The sequence below is a fragment of the Ischnura elegans genome, chromosome 7, assembly GCF_921293095.1.
Source record: "Ischnura elegans chromosome 7, ioIscEleg1.1, whole genome shotgun sequence".
NCBI lineage: Eukaryota > Metazoa > Arthropoda > Insecta > Odonata > Coenagrionidae > Ischnura > Ischnura elegans.
The window spans coordinates 77,296,329-77,318,986 of record NC_060252.1 but is presented as its reverse complement, the minus strand read 5'-3'; the positions used below and the strand labels follow the sequence as shown (position 1 = coordinate 77,318,986).

Here is a 22,658-nt window from a genome sequence, read left to right as displayed (position 1 = left end):
CCCTTTAAAGAAGACTTTGAATAAAGATACCGAATATTTAACATCCCCAGGCAAGACCGTAATACAAATTAGACATGAAGGCCGAGATGACTGCGGAATGAATATATGTGATTAATTTTTTAGGCACCCTATTTCATTTATTTTAGAAATATTAGCAACTCACTTATTGATTAAACTTTTAACGCACAACCGCGCACATTTATGACGTGCGGCGTTTCTGCAGGGTACAAACGCTTCATTCAGTTCAAACATTCTAAGGTAAATTCTAATCGAACTATAGGCTAAGGTGAACTAATTTTCACAGACATTATTTTACACTTCAGTCCCCCTGCAGATGATTTTGGTAAGGCATTTAATTGCTGATAAGTCCACGGTTTTTCATAAATTACTGAGGTCAAGGCAAAATTTCGTCGCTTAACGGAGAGTACTTTAAATCTTTTATGCGTGGGTACACCAATGAACATTAAAATAGACGATCCTCCAGTCGGTCACTCCATGAGTCATCAACGACTGCGCATTTGTACGTTTGCAAAAATCGCCAGTCGCGTCGCTTCCGGCAGAATTAGGCGGGAAAAATGACATGTGTACGAGGAAACGACGCTCTAGGTGAGGCATGCATATAGCATTAGCCAGGGAGGAAAATAAGAGGGTTATATAGCATTCATTTAGACTCTCACACGGCCCTGGATTTTAGGTGCGTGAAATGGAAGCAGGACTTGATTGCGGACTTCGGTGAATGAGGTTGAAAGAAACTGATTCCAGCGACACTTCTTCCGAACTACTGAATGGGACAGCTCCTACCAGATTCGAATGGGGTCGCAAAAGCTATTTACCAAAGAGAGCCGATTTTGCAGGATTTACTTCTCTTTCACTCTCGTACCCTCACACCCGGGAGAAAAAGATGGAATTAGTCGTCCCTACATGCCCAGGTGGCGGCTTTTATTTTTCCATCCTTTCCCTTGTGAGAAAAACCAGAGAAGATGAATGGAACGAGGGAAAGAGGCACGGACAGGATATTTTGGTTTCGACATGATCAGGAAAGATGAGGCATGAGTTCAGCTAAGAAAAAAAGATGGTTTCTGAAAGAAATATGATTTTAAAAAGCATCATTCATGTGGCAAGATAATGACATCACATGCCTGCAACATGCTTGGAAAAAATTATGCGTGGAATTTTGCAAGAGAAATTTGTTTCCTATTCAGAGATTCATCGCAGCTGAGCAAAAAAATGTAAATAGCAATGATAGAGCGATCACTTGGGTAAGCTAAATATAAAAAATGTTCCGTAAGGGACAAACTACCTAAACACCTAGAAATTTTGAACTAATATATCCTCGTATATACTAAAAAAAAAATAGAAATTTCATAGTATTCAGTCAAGAGCGGCAGTATTATTGAATAAGTAGCTCATTGCTCGCAGGAATGGCGGAGGATTATCAGTAACGTCTAACGCTTTATAGGTATATAAATTACAATAGGTAACCTTTGGTCGCGGTAAAGTAAGCAACATGTAATGGATATATTTACTAATAATCGACTAACTAAATTGCATATACTTGGGCAACAGCTACAGATATCGCTTTTTATAATGGAGATTTTAATATCAGCCATTAAATATTTGCCAATAAATTAATATTATGCCTCTTCAAGTGTACTTAAGCTGTGGGCTACATTTTATTTGATTTCATGACATTTTTATTATTGTCGTCAAACATTTGGAAAATAATAATGACTGATAATGAGTTCGGTTATTTAAAAAACTTTTGAGAGGATACCCTCATTAAGGTGGGTTGATTAAGTATTGAGGTATATTAGAGGCTTGATTAAATTCAATTGCATGATACTATAAAGTGGTAATAAATAAACAAAAACTTAAGTATATAAAAACCGATTGCCACCTTCATTTCATCTACACCATTACAGAATAGCTTCGGCCGAAATTGATTGCATTTTAATTGATATCCATTAAAAATTTCCAACCACTGAATACCACTATCAAATTGATAATAACGCATGTTGTTTGAAAGCCTAGGTTGGTTGTATTAAAATCTACGCGGTAATTAGTATTTGTAATTTATTTTTTATGACGTAAAGGAACAAGGCTAGATGCAAGTATACATATGCTTCGTTGTAAAATAACCTTCACCTTAATTTATCTGGAGATAGATATTTGATTTGAAAACGGCATCAATTAGCCCAAAATAATTATTTTAAGGGTTCAATATTATTTTTTTCCAGGATTGGCTTTGGCGTTTTCCATGGTAGAGCAACAGTACAGCCGCAAAAAGGTTTGTCGGATTTCTCCCAAAACCTGGGTTGGTTGCATTAAAATCTGCGCAGTAGTTGCTAAGTATCTCTCATTCTTTAAGACGTAAATGGTAAAGGCTACAGGCTTCATTGTAAAATACTTCGTTTAATGTATCTGGAGGCGGAAAATTAGTTTGAAAAGAGCATTACATGAATAAAATCTTATGGTTTATGACTAAAGAAATAGTGAAAAAGCATGCTAACTCAACCATAATCCTAGGTAGGATTCTTCTCTCGACAAAATATATGTAACGGAGTAATTAACGTAAAAAAACATATTCACAAGCGCAATCCTCGGAAAAAATCAATGATTATTCAATAGCTTGTCATTTGGGGAAATATGACAAACTACCACATGGATATTCCAACCTCACTGAGTACATAATAATCAATTTAAGGGTTCAATATTATTTTATTTTTTGTTGGATTCCCTTGACCGTTTTCCAGGGTAGAGCAATCATAGAGCAGCAAAAGGGTTTGTTGGATTTCTCCCCCCGTTTCGTTCCTCCCTGTGCCGTTGGCTGATGAGTGTGATGGGAGTAGGCGAGGGAAATACTGGAAGGATTATGGGATTAGGTTTTCTGACAGACGCAAGTGGAGGTGGGGCGGGAGGAACAAGTGAGAGGGGTATATTCTCGGCGTGGGATTTGGAAGGGAGGGGAGACAGAGGGTGGCGCTTTGGAAGGTGGGTGGCGAGTAGGGGAAGTATAGGAGGATTAGATGAGAGACCTCTGAGGACGTAAACGAGAACTAACCTGAGCGTTTCGCTCGCGGAAGAGGAGAGATATCACCATGAAAACGAATCTCTCTAGGAAAGGTAACGTATAAAGGTGTTTAGAAAAAATCCTAAACGCAGCCTAACACAACGTTTTTTATTCAGGGAATCCTGATTTATATTGAAGGCGAGATGAAATTGATATTTGAATGCAGAAAACGTGAAAAATTACAAAGATAATGTGTAGTTTCTACAGATTTAGTTCAGGAAAACTAAAAAAAATGCCTAAACGCCGTCTCACACAACGTGTTATACGTACAAAATTGTTTTTAGGCCTGACTTTTTGGAAATGTGATTTGTTCATGATAAAATATAAAATATAAATGTTAACACTTTAACATAAAATCCACTATCAACCATGGTTTCGACATTTTTTGCGTAATTTTCAAGGTCTTTCATTCTATATCATTTTCATATCATATCATTTTCACGTGAATGTCAAAACCATGATCAGTAGTGGAGTTTTATATATAAGTGTGGAAATTATCGTGTTTAGTTTACATTTTATCATAAATCCAGAGTGTTTGATTCAAGAGAGCTCGGATTAAAGTGAAAGCGAAAAGAAATTTGAGAACATTTCAAGGTATTAATTAAAAAATTCCAAAGATAACATATGTATTTTTGCCACACGGTTATTCCGTAGCAATTTTCCTGGAACGCTTTACTACTGGATGAATGTAGAGGGAGTATTTTCAAGAATTATTTATATGCCTCATGTGAAACGATCATAGAAAACAGGAAAATTTGTTGTTAAATCAATCGGATAGATTGATAAATCAATGACATTTCCTGTTAATATGGATAAGAACTATATAACTCTATATTTTCCCAGCCGGCAACGATAGTACCAAAGTTTAGAGGTGTTGAAACTTGCATGGGTTGATAGGAGAAAAATTTATCTGGACCGGGGTCAATATGCAGGTCGATACAAGAGGTTTTTTAGGTCAATCATTGGAGCCTAAAATTGTACTGACAACCCGCGAGACAGTGATGGGAATCCTGCTCTATGCTTCAAAGTTCCACGTCAGCGTTTTGCGTTGGGTAATCAATCAACACTAATTAGTTGAGAAACATATTTGTGCACAAGATATATCCTTGACATCCTTAAGCGAGTTAAATTATTTTTTCTTGACAAAATAGGTCTCCTTTCAGTCAATAAGTAGATATTTAATAAAATAAACCATTTTTCCTACATGAGCTAAGATATAGATGAGGCATTTTTTGCTGAATTTTGACCCAGAAACCTATGAAAGTTAAAATAAAATACATGAAACGATCACTTGGCTTATCTTCATGAACCAAATTTACAGGTATATTATTTAGGGGATGGTGATACGATAACAAGCACAGTAGGACACCGTTAGCACCTAGGAACGAAAATAAAAATAGGAGAGAAAAGGCAAAGAGACGAGTTTTGTGTAAAGGTTTTCCCTAAACCTCAAACCATTCATCCGTAAACGCAAAAACCAAATCCATAGCGCCTCTCTCTGGCTTGAAAGGTTTTTTTCAGAGCTTAATGCACAAAGGGCCGGCAAAATGAAGTGCGAAACAAAAAGCAATCGCTTTTCTGGGTGTTCGCGTTTGGATATGTAAACGGATTGCTCCCTTTTGATCGAAACCACTCAGGAGTGACGGTGGGCGGTTTCTATTGACTGGATATGTCCTCCTGCCCATAGGAATTAAGAGTGGCTATGTATTTTTATTCCATTCAAACAAGCAAACAAGGAACACAAGACGAACAAACAAAATTTCGAGATAAATTCGTCCAATATTCATTTCGGTGGGAATTACGTTCAATAAGTTCCTGCTGTACTTGTTTAATAAAACTTGGAAGGATATGATAGGATAATATAAATGAAAGTTTACGTGCACAGCTATTTTTACCGAAGTGAGGCATCCAAACAATAGTCGGTATCTCATTTTTGATCCATTTATATTCAACGCAAGTTGATTTAATAAAGAGTGGGTGAGAGGAGTACATATCCAATTTCCTTCCTCATGAGCCGCTAATCCCTATCTTGAAATTCAATTCGGGTGCCTAATGGAAATTTGAATAAAGAATTAATCTTGTTGATTGAAATAAACGATCAATCAAAAAACATAATCTCAGCTGAGGAAAACACAATAGACATGGAAAAATGGAAAATTTACTGAATTGGGATACTGTTAAGTCCAAAATATGTTGCGTCCGATAATTTATCTAATCTTTTTTGAGCTTAAGGTTTTTGGTGACTCGCATTGTATTCTGTAAACGCAGAATTTTTGGAAAAATCATAGAAAGGAAGATTGATGCATTATTTAAAAAAAACGATTATCGCTCTTGAAATATTTGACGTGAGTAAGACATGCTCTAGCAAATAACGCTGCGCTAAATTATTCACGTATTGCTTCACATCTTGGTGATTGATTACAGTTTCCAAATGTTGTTGAACAATAATAATAATAATTCAACAATATTTGTTGAACAATGAGTATCATATCGTCATACACACAAATTTGTATCGCCATTGAGAAAGGATGGCACGAATAAGCAATATCCCTCTAGCATTTATTCGTCTTTACTATGACGTGGAGTGGATAGTGAAATCTTTTCTCGCTTCCACTATTTTCAAAAATTAAAGTTCTTTCCCCGTAGAAAACCATGCCTGACCAACGATTCCCTATGCCATTAAAAATAGATTGAATTTCTAGCAAATAAATATACACGAATTACAATTTTTACTGCTCATACTTTGTCACTTTTGTATTAGGTATTCTCTCTCTGTTTTAGCAAGTACATACAAAAGTAACTTCTACACCAACTGAAAAAGAAAAGATAAGACCCATTAATTAGCAAACTTTAACTCTTTTTCCCTAATGATGAATCTCGTCAAAACTTTGGAACAAAGTTCACAAACAAAAACAAGGAAAACAGCGGAGAAAACCTGATGTCAACATCGAAGCGCCCTCATTTGAATAGGCGCGTGTCAAAGGATTGCAGTATAACATCCTGCTATGGAATTAGATACGATGAAAGTTTTCCTCTAATGGCTGGAAAATTAAACAAGAAAGCATTTATAACCTCGGAGTCTATGTAATTGCAAAACTAGGTGTCGTTGGAAAACCAGGGTGGGCGCAATTCCCAAAAAATATTTAAAATTGCATTATTTGTATTAAAGTGTTCCAGTTGGTAGTAGCTATACTTCAATGAATGAGATAATATCAGGACTATTTATCCTTTTCTCGACAGTATATTTCATAAATTTCTTGAAAAATACTATATTTATGACCAGGTGTGAAAATGTGGGATTGAACCCACAAACGTACAGTTTAAAGACAAAGCCCTAACTCTTACAGAACTGCGACTACTAAATAAGAGAAAGCAGCATTAAGAACGCGCATCACTTGCACTGAATCGGTAGTATTTCGTTGTTTATGGTGAAGCATTGCTTTTTTTTATTCATTAGAAATTCCAATCGTATTAGGGCCTGTATGCTGTAGGCCCACGTTTCGTTCGGAGACTTTCCCAACATCTTCAGCGGTGATGGTAAACTGAACCATCATAAACTTAATCAGCACTGAGGGTGCTAGGCAAATCTCCCAAAAAAAACTTCGGCCTACAACATGCAGACCTTAACCCGGTTGAAAACTTATGAAGAATTAATTCAACTCATTCACCAGAAAAAATCATATTCCTTTTACGCAAGCATTCAAAATTTTGAGAATTTATAGGGTATTTTTTTAAATTTTCTGTTATTCATAAAAATATTTCCTTCATAAAATACTAATGTTGAATTTTCTATAGCAAATATTAAGGAAAGTGTTTACCTACATGTCTACTATATATACTGGACATTGGACATACTTATTTGGACATTTCAAGATGAAAGCTAAGGTTTATACCGAGTAATTCGTCACGAAAAGAAACCGGTAGAGCGAGTGAGACGCTGCCTCTTTGAGGACGCTAAACCTGACAGCAAACTCGATAAAATTCAAAAACAATTAAACTGAGTGCATTAAATCACACGGTTGAGCGGGAACCACCATTAGTTTAAATGATTCCACTCGAAAAGAGCGGAGTTAATATATGTTACATCCGCGCAGCGCTCATAATCAGTGGGGAAGGTTGGCTGGTTGGTTGGCTCTCACCCACATCGGATGCCACAAAGAGGCGAGTCATCATATCCACCCGATAAACTTCCAACGGTGCGGCTGCGGCGAGCGGGAAAAGGAGCGGAGGAAAGGCGCGGTGGTGTGGATGCAGCCGCACTGCCTGCTACACACATTCCCTTTCAAAAGGTAGGAAATCCACGCACGCTCTATGTTTCCGCGCGAGTACAAATGAAGCGAGTGGTTGTGCATCGTGGACAACTTGAAGAGGAGAAAGAAATGGCGTAGTTGTATCTGCGGGGACGTTTCCTAACCATTCGAGCGAAGCTATCTTCACTCCCCCAAGGAGACTGGGTGGGGTGGACGTTGCTTTAAAACGAGTATAGTATGGATTACCACCATGTCTTTGGAAATCTCTGTCAGACCGTAGATTGAAAAAATAGACTAAACCTTTTTGATACATTCAAGAGCAGCGTCTTTTCTAACGAAGTTAGCCATATCTTACGGACGATAACACACTACGGAAGATAAGATCATATAAATAAAATAAGAGAGATAGACTGTAGAACAGACAGATTCAGAATGTTTTTTTTTTTTCACGATCAATAACAGATATAACGACAGCGATAAAACTCATGAATAGAGTAGATGACCTGTAGTGTAGCCTATAACCTATGTAAAACTTAAGACATGTTTCTTAATTTTATTATTATTTCTAACAGCATATGGTTGTATAATTTTTTAGTACGAGTGACGTTTTTTACTGTGTGGTGCGCATATAGGAGTCCAATTGCATGCTGCATGCTGGTGATTGATCACCCCCTGCCAAACACCTTAGAGGTGGCTCGCAGGGTATTATGTAGATGTATCTATGGAGGTAACGACTCGAGCGTATGAAAACCTCAGGTTTCCTAGTGACTATAGCATTGCATACTCCAGTGCCTTACCAGCAGAAGATCGCGAGTTACAGCATTACCAAAATATAGCAATGCCTTGTTATAATAGGACCTGGATAGCGTTTGGCAAACGGAAAGGGAATGGCAGAGAAAAATAATGTTTGAAGATGCCACAAATCTGTTGAAACTACATGGCCAGTAATAATAGCTTTGGAATACAAGATTATATTTATTTCACCCCAATTTAAACAAATTCATGTCGAAAGCTCTATTTATCAGACAATATGTGTAATTAAATCAGCGTGAGTATAGGATGCCTACTCCTTTGAAAGGTTCATTAACATCTATATCTACACACTGGCGAAATAGGCACATTTTAGAAGCATTATGACACAGGCTGTTTGCAAAAAGAGAAAAAATGTGCTCGTTGGAGTAATTTAAATATTAGGTTCCACCCAGCATTTATTAAATTACCGTTCGGCAAAATATTTCTCATACTGTATCATTTCTATCTGACGTTAATATGTAGTGGCGTTCTAAGATAGCGTCCTCCTTACCCCTCTGACAAATATTTGTTCTTAATTCCTTAAGTCCTTAATTTCTAAGGCAAACACCTGGCCACCACATCCATTGCAGTTCCTAGCCTAGTTCCAAATGGTATTTATGTTAGTATTTTATCGTTTGGGGGAAAAAGAATTCCGATCTGGGTACAACATCTCTCTTAATCCAACGCTTCTTTCGGATTTGAAAATGTAGTGAGGTTCTATAAAAATGTTCTCTCTGTCGCCTTGAAAAAAATATCTTTTGATTTGGGTTTTTCCAGGTTAATAATACCATTTCCAATGCAAACCTCCTTTCATTGAATGACAAAATCACGCATTTTGTTATAATTTAAAAACAAGATTGATATCAGTATTGAATCTGTAAGTGACCATGGAAAATTCTCTTGGCAATAGTGTAGCACACTGAAAACCTATAAAAAGGCGACAAAACTCATAGGTTAAGACATGATTATCTTTCTATGCATATAAAAGATGATGTCTAATTGTCTGTCCACTATTCGTTTCCATACGGCTGCACGGATTGTGACCAAAGTTGTTGCATAGGTGCATCTTATGCTCCCAAACCCCATAGTGTTACTTTCGGTTGCGAGCGAAACGTCCTTTGCAACGGTTTCTCATTATCGTTTATTACCTCACGTCATACAACTTCTGTGGTTGGGTATCTCGGTTTGGTACAACTCTTGACGATCTCAAAAAGAAAATCTAAAAATCCTGCTATGCGATTATGAATTCCAAGTTCCAAGTTTCCCACTTCTCTGTGTACTATCCTTTCCTAGCAACGCCGGGTGATCTGCAAGTCTATATAGGTGAAAGAGGATGCCAGATTTTCTGTCCGCTATGCGTTTCCATACGGCTTTACGGATTGCAACAAAGTTACTACATAGGTGCATCTGATAATGGCAAATTCCGTTGTGCTACTTTCGGTTGCGTTCTACGCGTCTTATTCGTAATTTTCTACTTACCGTTTATTACGTCACGTCTATAACTGCATTTGGACATCCTCTCGGCGCGCCTCTTGACACGCTCTAAGGGAAAACCTAACTCAAAATGATTCTAAACTTAGCTATGAATCCACCTGGCGCAAATATTTTTGCTGGGGTATGAGTTCACACGACGTTGTTTGACTACGCACATTGGGATACACATAGCGATCATTGTTGTGGAGCGTCACATAAGCTGATCCCGTGCGCGGTACGCGGAAATTATTTTTTTCATTTTTTCTGTTATATAGGTGATATCATCATCATCCTACCTGCTTTGTTCCTATGCAAGGGCGTACCCAGGATCATAACAAGGGGGGGCAAGGAATGGTCAAGGAGGGGGGCAAGCCAAGTAGTGGCATTTTATCATGTTAAAAGGTGAATGAAATCAACATTTCAAAAAAAATATAACAGCGCTTTATTAGATTATGTGATTATTTCCTTGAAAAAATAGTTTTATTTTAGTTAAATATCTTATAGTAACACATATCATTTTTCGTGGCTTCAAAGAAAATTTGTTGAATACTTTCGTTTCAATTCAGGACTGATTTTGCATAAAGACTTTGGCGATTTTTGCACTAGTGAGGAGGGGGGGCAGCTGCCCGACCCTGCCCCTCGTCTATGTTCCTATGACTAAAAATTCTAAAGGTGACTATGAATTCCAAGTTCCTCACCTCTCTCGGTGCTATCCTTCCCGAATAACGCCGGATGATCTGCTATTAACGAATGAAGAAAGGATGGCGCGTGAACGTTGCCAATGGCCTTAAACACAATATAGTATTTCCCGCCGCGGACAACAAGGGGCGCTCGCCTTTAAAAGGAACGGCATGTTTCGATCCGAGCGGAGGGATTCTCTTCCATTCCACGCAAACCCCTTTTACCCCCCCCCCCCCTTCCACACTGCCACCCCTCCCAGCTTAACCCTTTACTTCAACTTCCTCCTCCTCGCGGCCGAATACCCTAACTCCCTCCCCTTATCACGGAAAACCCTTTCCATTCCGTTGCCGCCTCGAGTCAAAAGCAAAGAAAGGAGGCTAAGTTTTTTTCCGGGCATTTAAATTTTCAACAATGGAACACGGTCATATGGTGACGATTACTCGGGCTTACTGGACAATTTAGCCAAATTAAAGCGGCAGTCCATTCGGTCATTCACCCATTTATCACTATATTCGGTTTTTGACAGTCAAGTGCCATTAACGTAAAGCATTGACATGGTCACAAACATTATGCATTGGTGGATTGACTACATCAGCGTCTTAGTGAATGGTGTATGCTCAGTTAGAGCTGACCCAAATCCTATAGAACATACGTCTTCGAAAACAGTATTAGACGTAGCGCACGAAACAAACGACTCACTTCATATCAAACATTCTCCCGGTGGCCAACAAATCCTATTATTAATGCACAAAAATCCTAAACCAGAAAAAATAGCAGAGGTTAAATATTTTATGCAATAAAAAAATTAAGAGGTTAAAATAGGAATGACATTAGACGTCAAAAGGAATGGCGTGTAGCACCAATATTAGAGAACTCTTATCAGATATGTATCAAATTATGATGCTAATTTAACATAATATTTAGTCGTACTTGCAAAATTTAGGTGTATTTATAATAAATGCGACTCCTAAGCTAAGGTTGGACAATATATAATTTTTGATAATGTAAAATCAACATTAATATCAGTATTGTATCTTAAATTGGCCATGGTAAATTATACTTGCAATCGGTAAGCCATATAACAATCCAAAAAGACGAAAAAGGAAAATATTTAATATGATCCTGCTTAAATATGCACACTAATTTTATCATTTAACTAGGTATAATGATATTGCAATGCACCACGTAGACTTCATCAATTCAAGCAAATTATTAGCAAAATTGCAATTATTACTATTTGAGATGGATTTAATGGAGTACGATTTATCAAAACTGATGGCTACTTCAAATCATGGTATTTTTTTCAAATTCTTAGCTTGATAATGCCTACAAAGGTATTAAAAAGCGGGAAATAATTGGAGTGATAAACTACCTTTAAATAGAAATTAACAAAAACGATACCAAATTGGAAAAAATGAGGTTAGAATATGTACAGAAACCAATGGTAATGCCCCGTTTGAAAAAAGGGATTACATGGATGAGAAAGAAGAGATGAAATCAGTTAACATTTCTTTTTTAAGTGCAAGCAAGGCAATGCTTATTAAGAGATATACGCAAGCTGTATTTTATATTCCCTTTACGCTGTTTTTCAACTGCCCAGACAGAGGCAGGCACGGAATACGTAGTTTATAACTAGATGCGTTGTACATTTTTTTTATTTCCCGTCTCTCCTAATTTACATTTCCGAGACTCTGTTGTATCCGTATTTTCAATCTTGGGGAGGTTGTTACCACAGTTCACCCCTACCTTCCGTATTTGTTCTCATTTTGAAACTTCTCTCATCAAACACATTAACACAATCCAAGCTCACGAGATGGGCTCCCATTTCACTCAAAAAGTAAAAAAAAAACTTTTTAACGTCAACGTACCATTTTCACATTTCTTTTCCGCGCAAAAACCTCATTTATTTCCCGAGATGGCCGATTCTTCTTTCACCAACATGAGTATACTGAATCCAATTGTGTTTATATCAATTTCTGTCCCAAAAGACGATACGCCCTAATAATTGCGTTCGTAAAAATATAGACCTACCTGGAACCTTAAACCCTAAAATAATTTAAAAGAAATATAAGCTTTTCATAATAAATACTTTGCACGTACGAGTATTAAAGAACTAGAAAAAGGAAGAAGCAGGTGTTGACAATAAGTATGTCAGGTAATCCTATGAACCGCGATACAAGTCAACTAAGCATATTATACTGATGCATGAATCTATATTCAATGAAATTTTATAGATGTTTTTACTAAATAAGGTTCAATTACTGAAAGTTCTTTACTCTTACCCTTAATGCACATATCACACTCTACCTCATAAACGTATGTCATAATAACACAAAACTACAAATGGCCGCAGAAGACAAAATATCTACACATAATTTAAAATAAATTATGCAGTGGATAATTTTGAAAACCTTATTTTACAAATCTAGCAAAAATTAAGCAAAAATAGCTTTCCCATATTGGTACTTTACAATTTAAGTTTCGCATAACACATAAGTTATGTAAAAACGAACTGCCACTATGATGTGCGTATGGAATCATTAGGGTACCTTTCTGCCGATGAATGGCTACAAAAAAGAGTGATCACTTTGGCATGTTGACTTTAAGTAGTAGGCCTGTTTACAGATGACATCGATGCATTGGAAGCAGATGATTTTCCTAACAAGTATACACTAATTCTGGAACATTAATGCTTCAAATAGAGCACAGTCAACTTTGAATCCCAGGACGCGAAGTGTTTGCTTCGTTAGAGAAACGATTCCTGTGCATCCAAAACCTAGTTCTCGACGCAATACGTTTCCACAAAGGCAATTATTGCATTTCATTACCTAAGAAGATAATTGTCATCGCAATTCAAGTAGGCATATTACAGAACGTACTCATTCACTTTATAATACTAAGCGCGGTGAAGAGTCAATTTCTATTAATATATAAATTGCTATCTACTGCTGGACATCGCTGCAACGTTGTTTAGCGAGCCCTGTGGATATTTGACAGATATCCATCCAATGTTAATTGGATCAACATGGATATTGCACGGATGTCATATGCCAACACCGAAAATAATAATAATTTCGTTTATTTGCGTGAGCACCGAGGCCCACAAGAAAATAGACGTACAACTTTTTACATTTTCAGCATTGATGCATTCATTGAAGAGAAAAAAAATAGAAATTCAGACAACTTTACTCTGTGAAAACCTCCAATATCAAGAAAACAATTCGGCAAAAACAATATTTTCAACACAAGAAAAAAGATCACATTGTGATGTAACAGACTAATTACAAGAAACTTAGGCAGTAATTCATTATGATAATAGTATCAAACAACCAATATATATTTTTTATTAAAAAAATGTTGTCTATTCTCGACAGCCCACAATGACGGCGATTTTGGCAATCCAAAAGAGATGTCATAGAATCTAAAGAGGGAAGGCAAAACCATGGGAAGAAGAAACTAAACGATGAGAGCGAAAGAAATCCCAGGGGAGGCTGTGTCAGGGGGGGGGGCGGGAAAGATGCTAATGCGGCCAGAATGGTGAAGGAATTTGGAGGAAAAAGGAGTTTTTTGAAGGAAGGGAAGGAGGCAAGCAATAAGTCTGCCGGAAGGTTAAACAGGAGGGAGCAGGCGGTGGAGGCGATAAGGGAGAAGGGGTGAAATGGGGTGGGGTCGCGTGGGTGGTGGCTTTTGAGCGTTAATGGGAGAGGGAGGGGGAAGAAGGGGTCTTAAGGTGCTCTCTCCTCCGGTAGGGTACCTGAGGCAACAGAGAGCAAGGAGGTGACAGGCTATTTGGAACTTTGAGCCCGGTTCGCATTTCCTGAGGGGGCCTTAGAAGGAGGCAGCTATCGGGGAGAAAGGCACGCTTTTTTTGCACACCGAGAGGACGTCGGTTGAGGTTTGCTAGTGAGGAGAGAGGGAAGAAGAAAGAGAGAGCGAGGGAGGAGGGTGTGTTGACAACAGAAAGCAGAGCGGCAAGAAAGTTGGATGAAACTAGTGAAGTAGACAGCCTGAGAATAGGTATGAACGGAATGCCATTTTGAGCAAATCACACGGCTACGAATAAAAATCCCATAGATTTAGTACATGTTACAAACTTAGAATATTACCTAAAGACAAGGAATGGTAGCAATTAGAGTAAATTAATTGTACCCTGTCACAGAACTACTACACATAACAGTACCTCATATCTTTCATTTTATATCAATTCACGTATGTATTGAATTCTATTCCCCAAGAGTTGTAGGATATCACATTGGCAAAACGAAAAATGATCGTTTCCATTTTATTTTCTTGGTATTTTATAATTAAATTGACATGATAAATGTTTTGTTTACGTGTTTACAAGTATGCCAAATGTATTTTGATTTATGCATGATTCTATATTTTAATATGCGGAAAGTAGATATTATTGTGTGATGCTGGAAATCATAAAAATGTTTGCTTTCATTTGTTTTTGATAAAATTTGATATTTAAATTGCTATAAGAATTATTTATAATCGCTTCCATGGATATCAAATTTATACCAAGTGCTAAATGATTTTTTAGGCTGCAACTTTAGTTTAGAAAAATAGTTCATGAAAATGCATATTGCACTTTGCATATTTTTTTCTGTAAAACCAAAAAATTGCCAAAAAAAGCCCTGGCATTCTTCAGCATACCAGGCAAAATACGCTGGCACTAAAAGGGCAACAGTCAATCGCATTTATTTACCAATTATGTTACTAATCCAAGCACGTAAAAAAGCAATTAGGAATACTAGTGTTCTATAAGGGCTTGTACCAATTCCTAACAATCATAAAATAAGCATATTTTTCATTTATTCCTGTGTATATGTTACGGAAGTATAAATTGACGTATGCCAGCTTTCCTGGACAAAGCCATTAATACAAACAAATCTTTAAAGCTCTTTCACTTTCAACATTTTAAAATCCACCACTTTTCCTAAGAATTGATTAAAGTTATTACTTGAATTTTCAGATGAAATTTTAATACACGCATACAGCTCATCTGAAGACATGATTTGAAAATATTTTTAGTGTCACACCAAACGTTTTTTTGCCATAAAATTCGTGCAAAAACTTTTCAATAAAAATATTATATAACTTCACGAAAATAAATTTAAAACATAATTAACTAAAACTAAACAATTGAAAACCAAAAAAAATCAAACGTGAATAAATTTTTCCGCTCCTCCACTTGCGGTGGAGTATAGATGCTGAAAATAATAGCTTCAATGGTGAATGTTATGTCAGCATTAACAAGGATTCACAATATGCTATTTTAAACAACTAGAAGAAAGCACGAGGAAACTCAAATACATAAACAAATAAATTGAATGCGATTTAAAAGGGAGATCTTAAAAATGTTATAAAAATTCAAGATATCTAGGTAAAATGTAATTTTCCGAAATAATTCCAAATTTGCTTCAACCGTATGCTCTTACCTACACTGTATATCTGAAGCAGCGAGTTTCCATCTCCTCACGATAATAAAAACTACTTGAATACTAATTTCACCCAATACACTCAAATTTTCACACACTCCCAACACTTTCAATAACTATTTTTTCGCCCACAAATCCCATTGATACTATCCTAGACATCAATCAACCAGATAATAGTGTCGTTAACGCTGACAAAATCTGACTATTATTGTCAAATCTAATGATTATAATGCAAGAAATCATGGACTAGTAAGATTTAAAATTGGACGTTCATCCTAGTCCCTCCAATTCGCATCTCTTTATTGAGGTAAAAGTGGGTTATTATCGCGTGTTATGTAGCAAAAGCTAAATGACAGCAGCTTATTCATTGCTATTCAACTGATGTATTAATCGTTATTGATTTAAATATAAAAAAGTGAATACTTGCATTTGATTTAATATTCAATCATGGAATAATTCCCCTACATTGAACTCAGTACTTTAACTTATATCCATGGATATTTTTCACTCACACAAGTACCTCACTGAACCTTGGAAAACCGGAGTTGAGCTCCGTGCTTGAATATTCGGAGCCCGAGCATGTCAAAATAAAAACGCTGCGTACTACTATTGAACTCTGCAATACGGCCTCGCATTTGGCATAATTAAACTCGCAAGGGGAATAATTACATGCAAAGCGAATGCGGTACCGCACCGATGTCACTCTTGTTTACATCGCTACGTTCAGAACTCACCTGCGATCCGAAATTACTCAGCAAAATGGAGGGAAAATGACAAACATGGAAAAAGAAAAATGATGAGATAATGGAATTAATGAGAAACTTGCAGAGGTGGAGGAGGATTTCCCTTTGAAATCTCGAAGAAAAGTTTCTCGTGTACGGTCGCTTAAGGTGAATTGGGAGAGAGGGAGGGATTTCGTGAGGGTTGCGGGAAAGAGGGACGGAAGAAGAGACGAAGAAATCAGAGCGAAGAAAGACAAACGAGCGGGATTAATAAAACAAGGGGTCTCGAGGTATTAAATAATTCATGCGTATTTGCGGGCGCTTTTGAGTTTTTTTTTCCTTGTCCCCCCTATCCTCCCCTCCAGCCCACCTCTGATCTGCTTTCCATGCATCCCTTCTCTTCAAAAGGTAAAATTCCCTATCCAACCCTTGCGCCAACCCCATCCACCACCGATGCATTTCACGGAATGGTTGACTATTCAGGTTGGTGGTGGACTGGGTTGGCGTGCATGTGAGACTGTGGTGGAAATGCGGGAATGGGAATGAGTTCTCAAAAATCCACACGAAAATGAAATTATGGAAAGACCACTAACCTCCACCAAGCTAAGTTCTTAAACCTACGATACTAAAGTTACGTACACCATGCGGGTGTGTTGGGAGGTAGGGGGACTATAAAAAACTATTCAGTCCCTCCTATCATTTATGGAACGCATTTATTTTTCGGAAAATAATCAGAGTCAATTACCGATCAATTCGCTGAAATATCTCTCTCTTGTTTTATTAGTGCAAAGCAGCCCTTTATATCATTATTTATCCCCTTCCTTTGCTAATTCCTTCAGCTTCACGATGATTACCTACCTCGTGTTCTTTTGAATAATCCCTCGGCTCGGAGCGAGAATAAAATATAGATGATATGATAAATAAATGATCATTCACCTTTGCGAAGCTTATTTTATAGATCTACAATTCTGTACACACATACCACCTCGAACGAGCTGCCTCAATACGCGTGTGGTTGGAGTTAAGACATTGGCTTTATGTAATCATCATCAGTGGTCAGCAATACTAAGTTTGGTATGACGCAGCTCTGTATTCAATTCTACTTTCAGCCAATAATTTCACTTCTACTTATTTCTTCTCTTTCACATCCTTTTTCACCTGTTCTACATATTTTGTTCGAGGTCATTCTTTTCCGTTCTCATCATCCACTTGTCCCACGACGATTGTCTTCATCAGGCCATCAAGTCTCAAGATGTGGCCTATAAGGTTGTTCCGTCTCCTTATTAAGGTTTCCCTGAGAGGAAAAAAGTGGGCGTTGGAGTGATTTTACTACTCAGTCCAACCTCGAATTTATAAAAGCCCTTTCTTTTTTCGGGGGAAATTCGCAGTCCTTCAATGCCTATCCGTTCGGCGAAATAATACCCTTATCTTATTCGGGTACTGCGGCCCATTATTTCCTTATTTATCCATTTACTTCCCTAATTCCTTCAGTTTCCCAGTGTTTTCCTACTCAGTATTCTTGTTTATCCGTCCTAAGCAGTAATCTCTTGGCCTTCGTAGTGCAACCTCGCCTTCCATTTTTCCCCCAAGTACAATCCTTTTTCGTCATATCAGGTATTGACTTATTCACTAACAAGCAAGTAATCTAGCCCACAATTCTTAAAAGTTTCCTTTCTTCTCCATTTCTTCGGTGCTCCTCCTCTGGTCAGATTCTCCGGTCAGTCTTTCATGGCTGGATTTTCCGATTTTCCTAGTTTCTGATCCATGGGGCCCTATTGCCCATATGGATATTTTACCCTATGTTTACTCGTCTACATTCAATAGGGTGGTTTCCTTCATCAAAGAAAACGAAAGGCATTGATTGCGATTCGTTACCCACCATTAGTGTATTCATAATATACAAATTATTTTGTTTTAGAAATACCGGGTTAGACGAATGGCAATGGTCCATTTTTATCCTCATTTGAAAAGGGCCAGATTGGCGCCCATGCGATGCCACTCCACGTGACGTCACAGGGACCTAGTTTCTATACGAGAAGATAGGAGTTATTCGTCGTCTGAGGTTACCAATGCATGCATGAGGCGCAGAGCTCAGGGAAACATGTCTTAACAATCACTTATTAAAACTGGCTAAGGTCGGAAAGTTTTCCTCGTTTGATAAGTTATTAATAATCTTTATTTAAGCCAAGCGCTACCAGCCAGCAGGGTACTAGGCTAGCCGCTAGCAGCCTTCGTCGTATCAGCGCTAAGCCTCGCCTCAAGGTCACCTCGCAGGGCGGGAGGGGGAACCAGAAATACGTCACGCGGAGAGACTTCCCGACATTCATACTTAAGCGTCGCGTTTTCGCGCGCTTGAAAATTTTCACTTTTCATTTCATCGCGAAAAATAGATATCGTCATTTAAAAATCTAAAAGCGTGAAATACGTACTCCAGGAGTAATAATCTTTCGATTTAGGCAATAAAAAAATAATAGGAAACCACCCTATTGCTCTTGGAGCTGGCTCGTCAGCTAACTCGGAGATATTCCTACATTAGAAAATGAAAAATGCAAACATTTTGCACATATAACTCAATTTCTATTAAACAGGGCTAGTGTATCCATTTATATAAGAACACTGCACAGGTAAAGGACAAAGGTTTAACTGATGAGAGAGCCACTGTAAGTTTAATTAATACTGGTAATCATCCGACCGGAGACAATTAACTGACCAATTATTAACGGTCTGCCACTCAACACTAATAGTCGATATTGATAATCCAGGTACAGGTATGATGATAACGATTACTTTTTAATAGTAAAACGAATAAAAGAATCACCCACTGCGTGAAGGAGGATATGCAGAGAGAAATTAGTCGATACTGAAAATTTGAATTTTCTTAATTAACATCTATTGGATTAAGAGGAGTGATTTTCGATAAATCCTGAAAGTGATCAATTTACTCTATCCCACCGCAAATGCCTACACAGACTTTAAAGAAGCTACTTATTAGTTTAATAGTGATCTGTCGATCAAGTCTGGATTTTATTGTAGTTAAAAGAGCCAGAGCATCAGTTGACCAATAGATTTAGAGGTCCATGATCGGTTTGATCAATTTGACTGGCTCTAATGTTTGATTGAAAGCTCTTTATTGCTTCTGTGACGATCCTGAAAGTTTAAGTACTCCCGACTTATTGAAAAGCATTTGTTTTTTTGAATACGAATAAAATCAACTGATTTGGGCGTTACTTGATGGAAATATGAAATGTTCGTTGTGAAACAAAAACCAAGTACTGTTCCAGAAACTATTTTTTTTATACTTCCTATTAACTAGTTTCAACGTCTATACCATCAACATCAAGGCAAAATGTCTGTTTGTCTTGATGATGACCGTATAGACATCGAACCTAGTTGACAGCAAATATTTAAAAAAATGTGGGGAACAGTACTGGAAATTTCTTTCACCATGGACTATTAAATAGTGGTTTATCGAGAAAATTCACGGAAATTTAAGGAATTTATTTTATACACCTATATGCATTTGCACGCTATGCAGAGAAAGACTTTGGTCTTGGAATCTCTTCTCTGACAATCCGGGCAGTTCACGTACCTCCAAATCCTAGAAAAGCGTTAGTTTCAACTTTTAATTTGGAGCTTATCGAGAAAATATAAGAACATTATGCACCAATAGGGAGAAAGGCTCTAGCGGAACTTGATCTTCTAATCTCGGGTGTAAGCTGGCACGCAAACTGGCATTCGATTTTAAAATCGCCCTCCGATATAACATAGTTCACGAGGGGATGAGAGGCAAATGGGGTAAGTCTGGCATGCGGGGTCGTAAAGGGGGAAAAAGGGCATCATGAAACAATAATTAAGATTTATGAGCGGAGGCAGAGGAGATCGAAATTGGAGTTGAATATCGGCGAAAGAAGGGGGCGGGTGATTTTCCCTTGCTTCGAGGGTGGGTGGCAGAGGGCGTCTCGAAGATGCAAGAAACTCGTGGAGAGTTTGGAAATTCCAGATGAGAATTTCATGATTTCGGAGGGCATTGGAGGGAGGATCTCGAATTTTTTGGAGGGCTGAGAGAGGGAGGGGATACGATGTTATCTTTTTCTGATTTCTTTTCTCCGAAGTCTCATCCTCACCCAGTTCCTTTCAAAACTCCTTCCGTGCCCTCTCATCCGACTACGGACGGTTGATTTCTTCTCTTATTTTTTTCGAGTCGTTTTTGGAATTTTCTCGCCAAGTTCCTCACATCTCCACCATTTTGCGAAAAAATTAAAACGCTCCGGCGTTGGAATGGAATGATGTGGAGCGTCTCTAGTTTAGCGGAGGCAAAATGTTCGCGATAAAAGGAATATGTATATGCGATCCACTCCCCCCTCTCTTCAAACCACATTTATGCACCATCTCTGTAACTCAAACCCCCGTTTCTCATTTCAAAACGAACCCTCCATCGACAGAAGTTCAAATTCCAGGTGCGGATCATTTGCGATCTCTTGTTAAGCCGTGACGATTGTGAAGCGGAATCATTAATATGGAACCCTCGCAGACTGGAAACTATTAATTCTTACTTCTTTGAAAAAGTTAAGTTTGGTTATGGGAGTTTTGTATATCCAAAGAAGACAAAATTTTAAAGCGTGTGAACATGAAAGGTAAAAGAAATATTTGAAGTTAGCGTAGATGACCGGCGTCTGTATTATCTGAGAAAATAAATATTTGTATCTTCAACTAGATTACCTTCGTAAAATAAACTTAAGTATTGAGGTAACAAACCAGGCGTGGCTGAAGACTCCAACCTAATATTTACCATAAAAATTGTCTTCGGGTACCGCAAATATTTATAGATTTATTGTCTAGTTTCGTGGGTAAAAATAATCAACAAACTTTCATGAAAAAATTTCATTTTTGTTGATCTTTTTTCTCATATGAAAAATTAATTTTAGATTTTTTTGCCAGATAACTGAATATTAAAGACCTTTTTGATAAATATATGACAAAAAAGAAGACTAAAATGTCATTTCAAAATACTTCAACCTTTTTCTATGTTGCCTATTTTTCTATTCACTGATAGCTTGTCCCGTTACTTATCCTTTTGGTTTTCTCATATCCGAGGTTACCATGTTTCTAGAAAAGAGTATGTTCCAATACACTCAGCAGAAAATCCAGGAGACTCAAATTCTCCGTGCACATTCTTAATTTACAATTGTTATTTGCAGTAAAACACCTATGATGGTGATTATCAATGGCGAATGCAAGATAGGGACAAGGGGAGGGGTTATGGGTGAGGTAACCTACCTTAAGTAGTGGGGTTCCGAACTAAATCACCATTCTAGCTAGTGTAAAATATATACCCAAGAGGGTCTATATCCCTCCTACCCCCTCTCTGGATCTTCCCCTGGATTATAACATACACAAAGTATGTAAAAAAGGCACTCAGTTTAGTGCTAATTTGTATTTAAATATGTTAAAGTAGGTAAATATATCCGAAAATATAACTAAATACTTTTTTACAAAGTGGCAACCTCAAGCAACTTCGACTAGAGTCCCTATAGTCCCCCAATAGGTCCTCCACTGGTGGTTATAACCTTTCCCAACCAAGAAAAGAACCAAACAAAAGCCTGCGGTCTTACCTGAAGAAACCTATTTAGTATGATTAATTCCTTCTGGAAGCAATGTAAACGGAAAATAGAGGTTCAAGAGGTAGAGAGATAAATAAATCTGCTCCAGGAAAAGATTGTATGCATGGTAGCGAGAACGGAAGCTTATTTCACGCAAGTCGCCACCCGGGCACACACCACCACCACTACGTGCTTGGAGTGCATTATGGCCCGTTGCGGGGTAAGGCAGTATTTCAGCCTTAACCGGCTGCACCACGGAATTTCCTCACCCCCCGTGGCACACAGCGCTTCCGACCTAAGCGGTAATTGAATGCGGTGGTGCCACTCGCCAATCGCTCCCGTTCAATGACTCGCCTCGACCTGCATTCGTGCATGACCGATGGCACTCCACGGCTCGAGCGTATAGGGCTGCCGCTGGTGCTGCTTTTGTGCCTGCTGTGATTGAAACCGGAAGAGTGGAGAGAGAAATAAGCGCTATGACCACACCGCGCGGGCCGTTTCCAAGAGGACTTCGTTATATTCGCCACCGAAGTACGAGTGGGAAAAACTGCGCAACCAAACAAATTTGCTCACCCGCGCGGAGGGAGTCCCTCTTCTTCTATATGAATCTGCGATTTTGAAAGGCT

At 37.9% G+C, this 22,658-nt stretch overlaps 1 protein-coding gene across 1 annotated transcript in view; it reads right to left on the bottom strand.

The window, feature by feature from the left end:
- LOC124162150 (protein O-mannosyl-transferase TMTC1-like) overlaps window positions 1–22,658 on the bottom strand; it is a 956,057-nt gene that overhangs the window by 569,235 nt on the left and 364,164 nt on the right. The window lies entirely within an intron of this gene.